The sequence below is a fragment of the Dreissena polymorpha genome, chromosome 10 (assembly GCF_020536995.1).
Source record: "Dreissena polymorpha isolate Duluth1 chromosome 10, UMN_Dpol_1.0, whole genome shotgun sequence".
Taxonomy (NCBI): Eukaryota; Metazoa; Mollusca; class Bivalvia; order Myida; family Dreissenidae; genus Dreissena; species Dreissena polymorpha.
In genome coordinates this window covers 31610802-31620358 of record NC_068364.1, presented here as the reverse complement: position 1 = coordinate 31620358, position 9557 = coordinate 31610802, and positions in this window count along the sequence as shown.

The following is a 9557-nucleotide window of genomic DNA, read 5'->3' as shown; positions in this document are numbered from 1 at the left end:
GACCTGGAATAAGGCTTAACACATTCTTCATTTGAATGTCTCAGAATATTATTGCTTAAAATACAGATGGTCTTTGTTTCGTTGAACAATTTTATAATATCGGGTCTCAACCTATTTCGGCATACAAAGCATTTGAATTTGTAGAAGCTTTCACATTTTAAAAGCTTTTTTGTAGAATTTTGCGTTTAACTCGCTCAATATTGTCCAATTAAAGTTAATCACCACCACTCGCTGACATCATTAAGAATCGATGCAAAATAGGCATTAAACCGATTAAACACAAATTTAACAGAGTCATTTAACAATTTCGTAACAGTAAATTTCGAGTTCATCATCCTTGGGCCTTGGCTGATAAAGTATTTGTGGTTTGTTTATATTGGCCGCTGCTTGATATTACTATTCGAAGACAATGGACATTGTTGACGCGTAGAAAATGATAATTATGATACACAAAACACATTCCTTTATTATCTGCCTTTTTGAAAACTAACAATTATTGTCTTGTCAAATATCACCATTATATTCCACTTACTAGGATGTTGAAATACTCAAGCAAATTGTTTAGTGAATATTATAATCTGCGGATTCCGAGAATAATTCTACGTCGCTGGCGAATAAAAGAAGAAAAATGTATAATTGATTAAGAGCCATTCCGGCATTTAGATCAGCTTGTAACTGTAACACGATTAATTTAAGAATAATAAAACCATTATTGGCTAGCATATCATTCATTAAAATATACCGATGTCGACTGTTACAAAAATCGAAGATACTTTTCATAATTTAAGACCCAATTTAATCTGATTATATTAAGTTCGAAATACCGACAAAAAATTGCCATCGATACTAGACCGGATGAGCGTCGATCAGAGATGCATATTATCTTTTAAGACAAATGCGTTCACTTAATAATCTATAAAACAGCAAATAGTTTCTGCGCATCAATGTGTAAAACATATCAATCATTGTAAGACAAATATCGCGTTGGTTGTACTACTGCCTGATTTGAAAACAAGTCTTGCGTGAGTAATTTGATTTTAAGTAACAAATTTTTAAGATACAAGTGAATGTCATAGCAAAACAACTCACAAGCCCTGATGCCTTGATAGTTGTTTGGCATCTAAAGGGGCCTTTTCACGTTTTGGTAAATTGACAAAATTGAAAACAGTTTTTTCAGATTCGCAATATTTTGTTTTAGTTATGATATTTGTGAGGAAACAGTAATACTGATTATTTATCATGCTCTAAAACAGACATTATATTCCTCTTTTGATGAATTAAAAATCTGGAAATTATAAAGCTTTGCAACGCGAAACGATAGAATAATTTAGAGAATTCTGTTGTTGTCGTTAAATTTTTTGAAACTACGAGGATTGCTTACATTAAGTATAAAATATGTCTTTAAATGTGTGAGGAAGCTTAGCCGAGAGGTCTAAGTCGTAGCTTTTTTACTTCAGGACTCCAGGGGTCAGTGGTTCGAGCCCTGCTAAGGGTTACTTTTTTCTTCTTTTTCTTAATGTTATTCTTGATTTATGACTCAAGCTTTTTAGATCCAATGATTGCATTTATCAATATAAAGCATTGAATGACAAACCTAAAAACATACCAACATCTGTGAAGACGCCCCTTTAAGGATCGCCTTTTTATAAAGGGGAATACTGATGCCCGTTGGCCATAATATAGAGAAAAAATGCTTCAGGGCTACGGATGAATTTAATACTTAACTTCGATAATGCACATCTACGAAATATCAGTTTAATTAAATTGATTTGAATGTTTGATATCTTATAAACAACTGAGGCACGGCTGTCAGATTCAATTAGTATAAATATTTACAAATACGAAAGGAACCATTCCTGAAGGTTATAATTTATGAACTACGGAACGTGTGTAAGACGGTTGTGGATTCAAAATAATATAAAGTTGTAAGCGTTTGAGAAACATTTTAGGCACGATCTTCTCAAAAGCATCTTCTGCATGCTTGTGAGATCGACTGAGTATTATGATTTGAACACTTACACAACACGTGCGAAACAGCTGTGTAATGAAAATATAAGTTATGATTCACCATCTATGGCTGTGAACGAGATTTTGACCCATCTGGTGAACAAAAATACTTTTTCAGTTTAGAATATATTATGAAAGTGCTAAATCTGACATCAAAATCTGAAATGTGAGCATCCTATTCCAACCAATGACGAATTTATGTTCTTTTTGCTTTTCATGTTATAAACGCCGAATAGTGTCGTTTTGAATTAAATGACGTGTTTAATTTGATGCGTATCAGTTTATGTAATGCTTATCAGTTTGTGTTAAGAATAATTCTATTAGTTGCGTTTGTCGGTGAACATAATTCATTACAAAATACATAATAAATTGTAGTATTAAAAATTATAAATACTCATGGTTGCAATAGAAACAAACAAAAATGTGCCTTTTTCATATTTATTACATTTCAAAGAATTTTAGAAAAAATAATGGCAAACTCAAAAAAATGCCCTGAACATATAAATAATATCATAAACATGTTTATAATAAAAAAAAGTCATGCACAGTTTCCTGAAATAGGTATTTATTCATATATTGAACATTTTTTCATGATATGTTGTTCCTTTTGCAATAAATACTGACTGCGGTATGAAGACTCCGCCGTGTGTTCGCTGTATCGGCATCGCCTCGACATAATATGGTAACCCGCTGGTATGACCACTCTCTTTCAAAAATTCCACTGCCCAGCCAGGTCTCAATTCGTATAATGATGTCGAGTTTGAGTTCTGATAGTAATAGCCAGAATGGTAGTCGTTTTGCCCGAATGCTTTCGAAAATGACTACCATGACCCTGACATTGGATTGCTGGGGCTGTTTTCGCAGGATATATCGTTTTTGTTTACAAGATGATTAGGTCATTTTCGGGGACCCTTTAATGTGTCGAGGAATGGCATGCTACAATTAGATAAGATAGGAGAAGCAGAAGATTCAGAGTATTTGTCACTGAATCAGCTGTACGAGTTGTTGTTTGTAATGTATGTTCCCAGTGAGCTTGCTTTTGTTGTCTCAAAGAGATAAGAGGATACGTGTTAACGCATCGAGTATGAAACCAACCATCGCAATGATCACAGGCAAGGCCACGCTGGTTACTCTTGACGGTGAGGCTACATACCTTGCATGGAATGCAATAGTTTGGTCCCGGGTTTGGATAGCAGTCACCTTAAAGCTGTATTCGAAATCTGGCTACGTCCGTTTTTGGTACACTCGTCGACTGGTTAAGCATAGTGATACAAATAATACATGGTAAGGCACCTTAGGCAGCAGTTTAAACATGTTATTACATCAGGTGTTGAATTTAGCTTGTGGCCTATAGGTGTGGGTCTGTAAGCTCGGCAAAGTTTGGTTTACAGAAGAAACCGGTAACCAGAAGTTGTTCTTGATATGCATGTTGATGGTCTGATTACATCAAAATCAAATTTCAGCGATGATCGTGGTCAAATAAGTCTGGATTTAAATAGGTCAAGCCTTTTGTGTTGTGTATTGCTTCATGCAGATTTACCGTTTTGATGGAGAAACACACATTTGTATTGATAAAATCAAACACCGATCCGCGCGCCTAACAACGACATAGACATGTATATCGTTTTAATCTTTATTGTGCAATCGACAAGGCCACAACGGCTAATAAACACACCGTGATTGATGGAAGAGATTCATTGTACATGACATGCCATCACCATTGATATAATTTGCAATTTGTTGAAGCAAAACAACACAAAAAGTAAGAAAAACTCACCTTTATAAAAGCAAGGAGTTTATAGGCAAGTTAACAATGTCGAATAGTGCCCTACGGTATCAATGTTAAATAAGCTGAGGTTTATGTAAACCATATACAAACCAAAACTAAATACGGAAAATTATTGTTCCACTGACTTAATTACCTTGGTTTAGGTTATTCTTCATAACAAAACTATTTTTTCATCGCAAAAAGTGGGTTGACAACGTACGCGAAACGGTAACCACACGTTAAAGTCGTTTTTCTCGGAAACGACGTCAGCGCCAAATGGGTCAAAATCTCATTCCCAACCACATCTGTGGAACGTCTGTAATGCGGATGCGCTGCTAAAATAATATACATATATGAACATGAACATATATGTATTGTACATTAAACGAAAACCTCTCAAGAAGTGCAGTTTCATTTTTAAAAGTCTTAATTTATAAGCTGTTTATTACTGATTAAAATGACGATCTTGTTCATGATTTCCGGTTTTCATTTGAAAGGAGGTCATGATTCAGACCGATATTACGCTTACACGTTATTGTGTTAGTTGGTCTTTGGTTGATAAGTAGGTTCATCCAGTGTTGAATAAGTTACTTATTGGTGATATATATATATATATATATATATATATATATATATATATATATATATATATATATATATATATATATATATATATATATATTTAATTTTCCATTAAGTAACTATTTATAGAAAATAAAACAAGCGTGGTAACACACCTTAGCAACCAGAAGGGCCGATATTATTCGAAACGGTGTGATATTGATAACTGCATGTAGCTAAGTAGCGCCAGTAATTTGGCAAAACATTACCGATTTTAAATAAGTTTTTGTTGTAATGTCACAGACTACTAATTAAACTATAAATTGACGTATGAAACATGTATGTTTTTCAAAATGTTCACTTAAAATATTAAGCTGCTTTCATCAAGAGGGTCGATACTACGGATACACATGCTACTTAGATATAAACATCGTTAACACATTTAAGAAACAGATGGACTGAACAGTTGAAGAACCGAATACAGTTTTGCACAACGACTTAAAACGGCTGTGAGGTCATAAATACAAGTTTTAGTTATTTTAAGTCATGAACATCTGGTATGGCTGTGAGCAAATTTAATTCTTACAGGATGTGAAGGTTTTTAATATAGTATGTGGTTTAACACACATAGTTAATCTGCTATTCTACACACACAGTTAATCTGCTATATACTCATAAAGTCGCAACACTATTACTCTCCTCCCGCGAAACGGAAGGGGGTTTGAACAAGAATGCTTTTGGTCCATCAGTCGTTACATCTGTCCGTAACACGTTTGTGTCCGCTGAATATATCTTATACCATTTGACACGGATTTTCATGGAATTTGTCTCCGATGTTAATTGCATAAAGTCGATTTTCAGAAGCCTAAGCCTGCTATTCCAATGTATTTAAATGTCGTTCTGCAGTGTCAGGTTGTGACTCCATTTTCGTGCCTGTTCTATATTGTCTACACACTTTGTACACAATTTATAAAGGTGTCCTTAGTATACAATTTACAGGGTGCATAATTTCATCACGTCTTAATAAAATGTTGTTCAAACTGCGCAAACAAACGTTTGAGCATCTGTGTTCGTGTCCCATACATATCGCTTAAACCTTTTGAAGCATTTTTTATTAAATGAGTTTATCTAATTAAGGACATTTGTCGAAGGCATGCGTCAATCATGTCTGTTATAGGTCAAAGTTATTCTTCAATGCTTTCGTGTTAGGTCCATATCTTTTTTACCCATGGATAAATTGTTAGTGGCATTTAGCTACAATAGTTAGGTCATTGAGTCGATGTGCAGAGGGCATGAGTAAGTCATGCCAGCACCAGTTAAAGTAAAGTCAAACGTTAAGGCCTTATAAGGTTAAGTCCGGTCAATATCGCCTAAACCCATCGAATGATTTCCATTCATATTTGCCAAATTGTATGTTTTGAGGTCATTGAAACATGAACCATCATTGAAACTCAGTGTGTCGATCTTCTTATGCTAAACTGGAATATAAAAATTAATAAAACAGTTCCTACTCGTTAGTGTTTTACTCATTTTAGCTTACGTTGTGCAGCATGCTTATCTAATCTACCTCTATTATATTGTGTTTGTACAGTTGCACTATATATTTTAATTGTAGAGCAATCTTGAACGTTTTTATATATTAAAATAGTTCTATGTAAACGAATTCTGTAAAGGTATTATAATTCTATTACCTAATACGGTTACCAGATTTTTTATTTACACGCATTATATGAGTATAACGACACTGAATTTGCTATTCTTCCGTGCCATGACTTAGCCATTCATTCAACATTTGGGAATGAAATAACTTTAACGTTCACAATATTCATAAATACTCCTCCCCCAAAAAAGTGTGTTTTATACTATTCCTTTTTCGCCTGTTTCAGTATTATACCTTTGTATTGCGCTATATAATTGTAGTTATTTTCAAAAAGCCAAATGAACCAAACAACGTTTCCGGCATGGTTGCCTTCGTCTTTAAGATAGTGCCTACCCATCTTGTACTTTACACACGTAGTTTAGTGGAGGCACACGTTTTACATCAGACATATTAAAAATAAAAATTAACATATTAATGACGAAAAAGTGATTATAAAAACTGCTTTTGTCTCTTTGGGGTTGTACATTCCGAACATGAACTAGTCCAGCGCAAATTCTTATTAACTATCCAAATGTTTTAATAATAACAAACAGCATGATAAACTTCTTTTTCAAAAGTAGCGAAAAACTGCAACAGAGAATAATTGATATGATTTTGCAAATATTCGAAGTATTTTTTTGAGTTGAATTTGAAACTATATGAGTTTTTCCCGGAAACAACCCTCCCCAAACACAGTTCATGGCATGTTTTATGTCCAGTATTTAACAAACGTGTGCATATAATTAATATGTAAGGGGATTTTAGTTCACGTTATTTTTTAAATACAAGAACATTAGACCAAACATCATTAAAAACAAGCCAATCAGTAATGGATCTGATGGTCATGGGATGTAGGGTCCAAGGAAATGGGGATAAGTGATATCGTTGCCAGTAGTATCCCTATCATTTTAAACGATATGGCGGACCAAGTAGCGATGACGTTGCAATTTTGTTGAAAGTTCCTGAAATAAGTCACTGTTTGTATTGTACATAATTGAAATTATCATAAGCTGCATGTTCACATAAGGTGAAAACGGTCTAAAGAAAAGGTCAACCAGTTTTATAAAATTGAATTCTCTGTTTTGATTCCCTTTTAGTGGTCCATAAAGCGTTTTATAACAGGAATAATTATTAATAATATATGTGTTTACATTCAAGGAATTGCTCTTTTCTAAACAATTGTTAATGCAGCATACTTTTTTATGATGGCTTTTTCAATTTTCTAAAATGTTTATAAATAGCCTCTTGTCAGTGAGATTTTTTAAGACGGCTTCAATTTAAGTAAAAAATAAACAGCTGGTCATAATCATTGAAGACAAATCCGATATAAACATAGCTTAAAGGTACAACAATGGCGCTTAATACGGTATATTTTTTATATTTAGATTATATTTGAATAATTATTTATAAAATAGTTACTTAGGAGATATGTCTCGGTTTAATAAATTTTCAATTAAATAGTTATTGTTTATAATTTTTTTAAGCTGTGCGTAAGCGGGAACGTTATAAAAAGGATCAATGGCGTAATAAAAATTGATGAAGTTCCGCTGTACGCATATGCGCATATACGTTATCGATAACGGTAATTAAGTTAAGTCAAGTTCGCACCACTAGAAGCACTATGTAAACATATTTTTAGAAATGTATACTTTGGTAAACGATTTCGTTAATATTGCAATGTTACTACATAAATAACAAATGAAAATAATGGCATTTTAATTGTTTTAAGAAATGTCGATTTTTAGGATTAAATATCGTCGATGTGTGTATTTAAATGGTTACATTGGCGGCTATTAGGGTATTTTATTTTCAAAATAATCATAATATATTGCATTTAGAAACCATTACATGGATGATGAAGAGGTATGTCTTGTAATGCCATTTTGAATAAACGCTTAGTTATAGGTTTTATTTATAACAGGAACAATTTTCCAAGTTGCATGTGAGGAAAAAATAAGTTGCATTTGTTGAGTTGTTATGAAATAAATATGCAGTAAATACACATGCAAATAATATTGATAAGTTCCGTAACATCTACATCTGAGCAAATATTATTAACCATTAAGTCATAATATACGTATGTTCGTTCTTACACTGTAAACAAAAGCGGTAAGTTTCTAACGATATTGATAAAGAGCGTTTCAGCATTTCAATATACATTTTCCTGGAATGATTACGAAATCAAATAAAAAGGCTTTGCAAAATTACCGATACTGCATTTCGTTTTCTGTCCATAGAATAACAGCCGTGTATCTTCCTAGAATTTTAGGATATTATGTCAAAGATCGGCGGTTATAAGAAAAATACCGAGTAATGCGGTAAGAATTCCGTTAGTCTTATTGTACATGGACCGTTTGTATGATCGTAAACACATGAAGTTATCAAAAGCTTTTACAAATTGATTGTATTTCTAAGCTGATGCAGCAATAAACGTGCATGTCTTAATTGAGCAGATCAAACACGCTTGAAGTAATTGCTTATTTTCAAATTAAAAAAAACGGACTTTAGAAATACACGTATCATTAGATGTGTGAAAAAAACACAAGCGATTTCTATTAGATATCATTAAGGCTATCGACAATTATATTCAATACAATTACACTGAACAATAGCCCTCATCATGAAATGAGTTTGCATCTACGAATACAAATGTGATCAATATGCAGGAATTAGAAATATACATGAATGTCATTATAACTTAAACTCTTTTTAATAATTAATTATAGTTAAAAGAACTTGCATGACAAACACACTAAAAGCTGCAAGTTACCGTGAGGGCGGTAAAGGGGTAGTTCCGGCAGAACTTTTCACACGAGTTGAAGTCATTATATTCGTGATCCATAACAACAGGAAGTCCAGTAAAACAGCCGATATACGTGAGGCCTGAAAATAACGCACAAATTATATATATACATATATATCTTTATCTATATTTCGGGTTTTACTGTTTGCTCTATCAAGTAATTCTAATCTAATTAAAATCATTGTGCATTCAATTTATAACTATACATGATATGTTCAAGAGCTCCTTTATAAAACATGACGTTTTAAGAATGCTTGCTTTTGGCATGTCAATCTATTGCCAAACTGACGAAGTGTTTGCACAGCACTAAATTAGTCTAGGATGAAATACTAAGGATAAGGTAAATAATCTAGCATCAAGACTTGAAAGCGCAAACAGGCCTGTACGAAGTAATGGTGCGGATTCCGGGCGTAATCGGGGCGGAATTGGCACGTAATGTTGAAATTACGCCCGTACAAATGGCGGAATGAGTTTTACAAAATTATTTCTGGGCGTAATTCAACGGTTTTTCTCCGGGCGTAAAACAAATTCGGGCGTATGTTTATACTTAGAATTTGAATGTTGGGAGATTTGTGGACGGAATTTTGCACTTTGTTTCTTTCGCTGGGCAGAATTTCATACATATAATATATTTGTGAAGGCATATGCCGGAATTTTGAACTCAGTAGTGTTTACGGAGAGTAATATTGGACTTAGCAAATTTCTATGAAGCTGAACAATAACTTAATAAATTTAATTTAAACCAAAGTACTGAACAAAATATTACCAGTAACTGATAA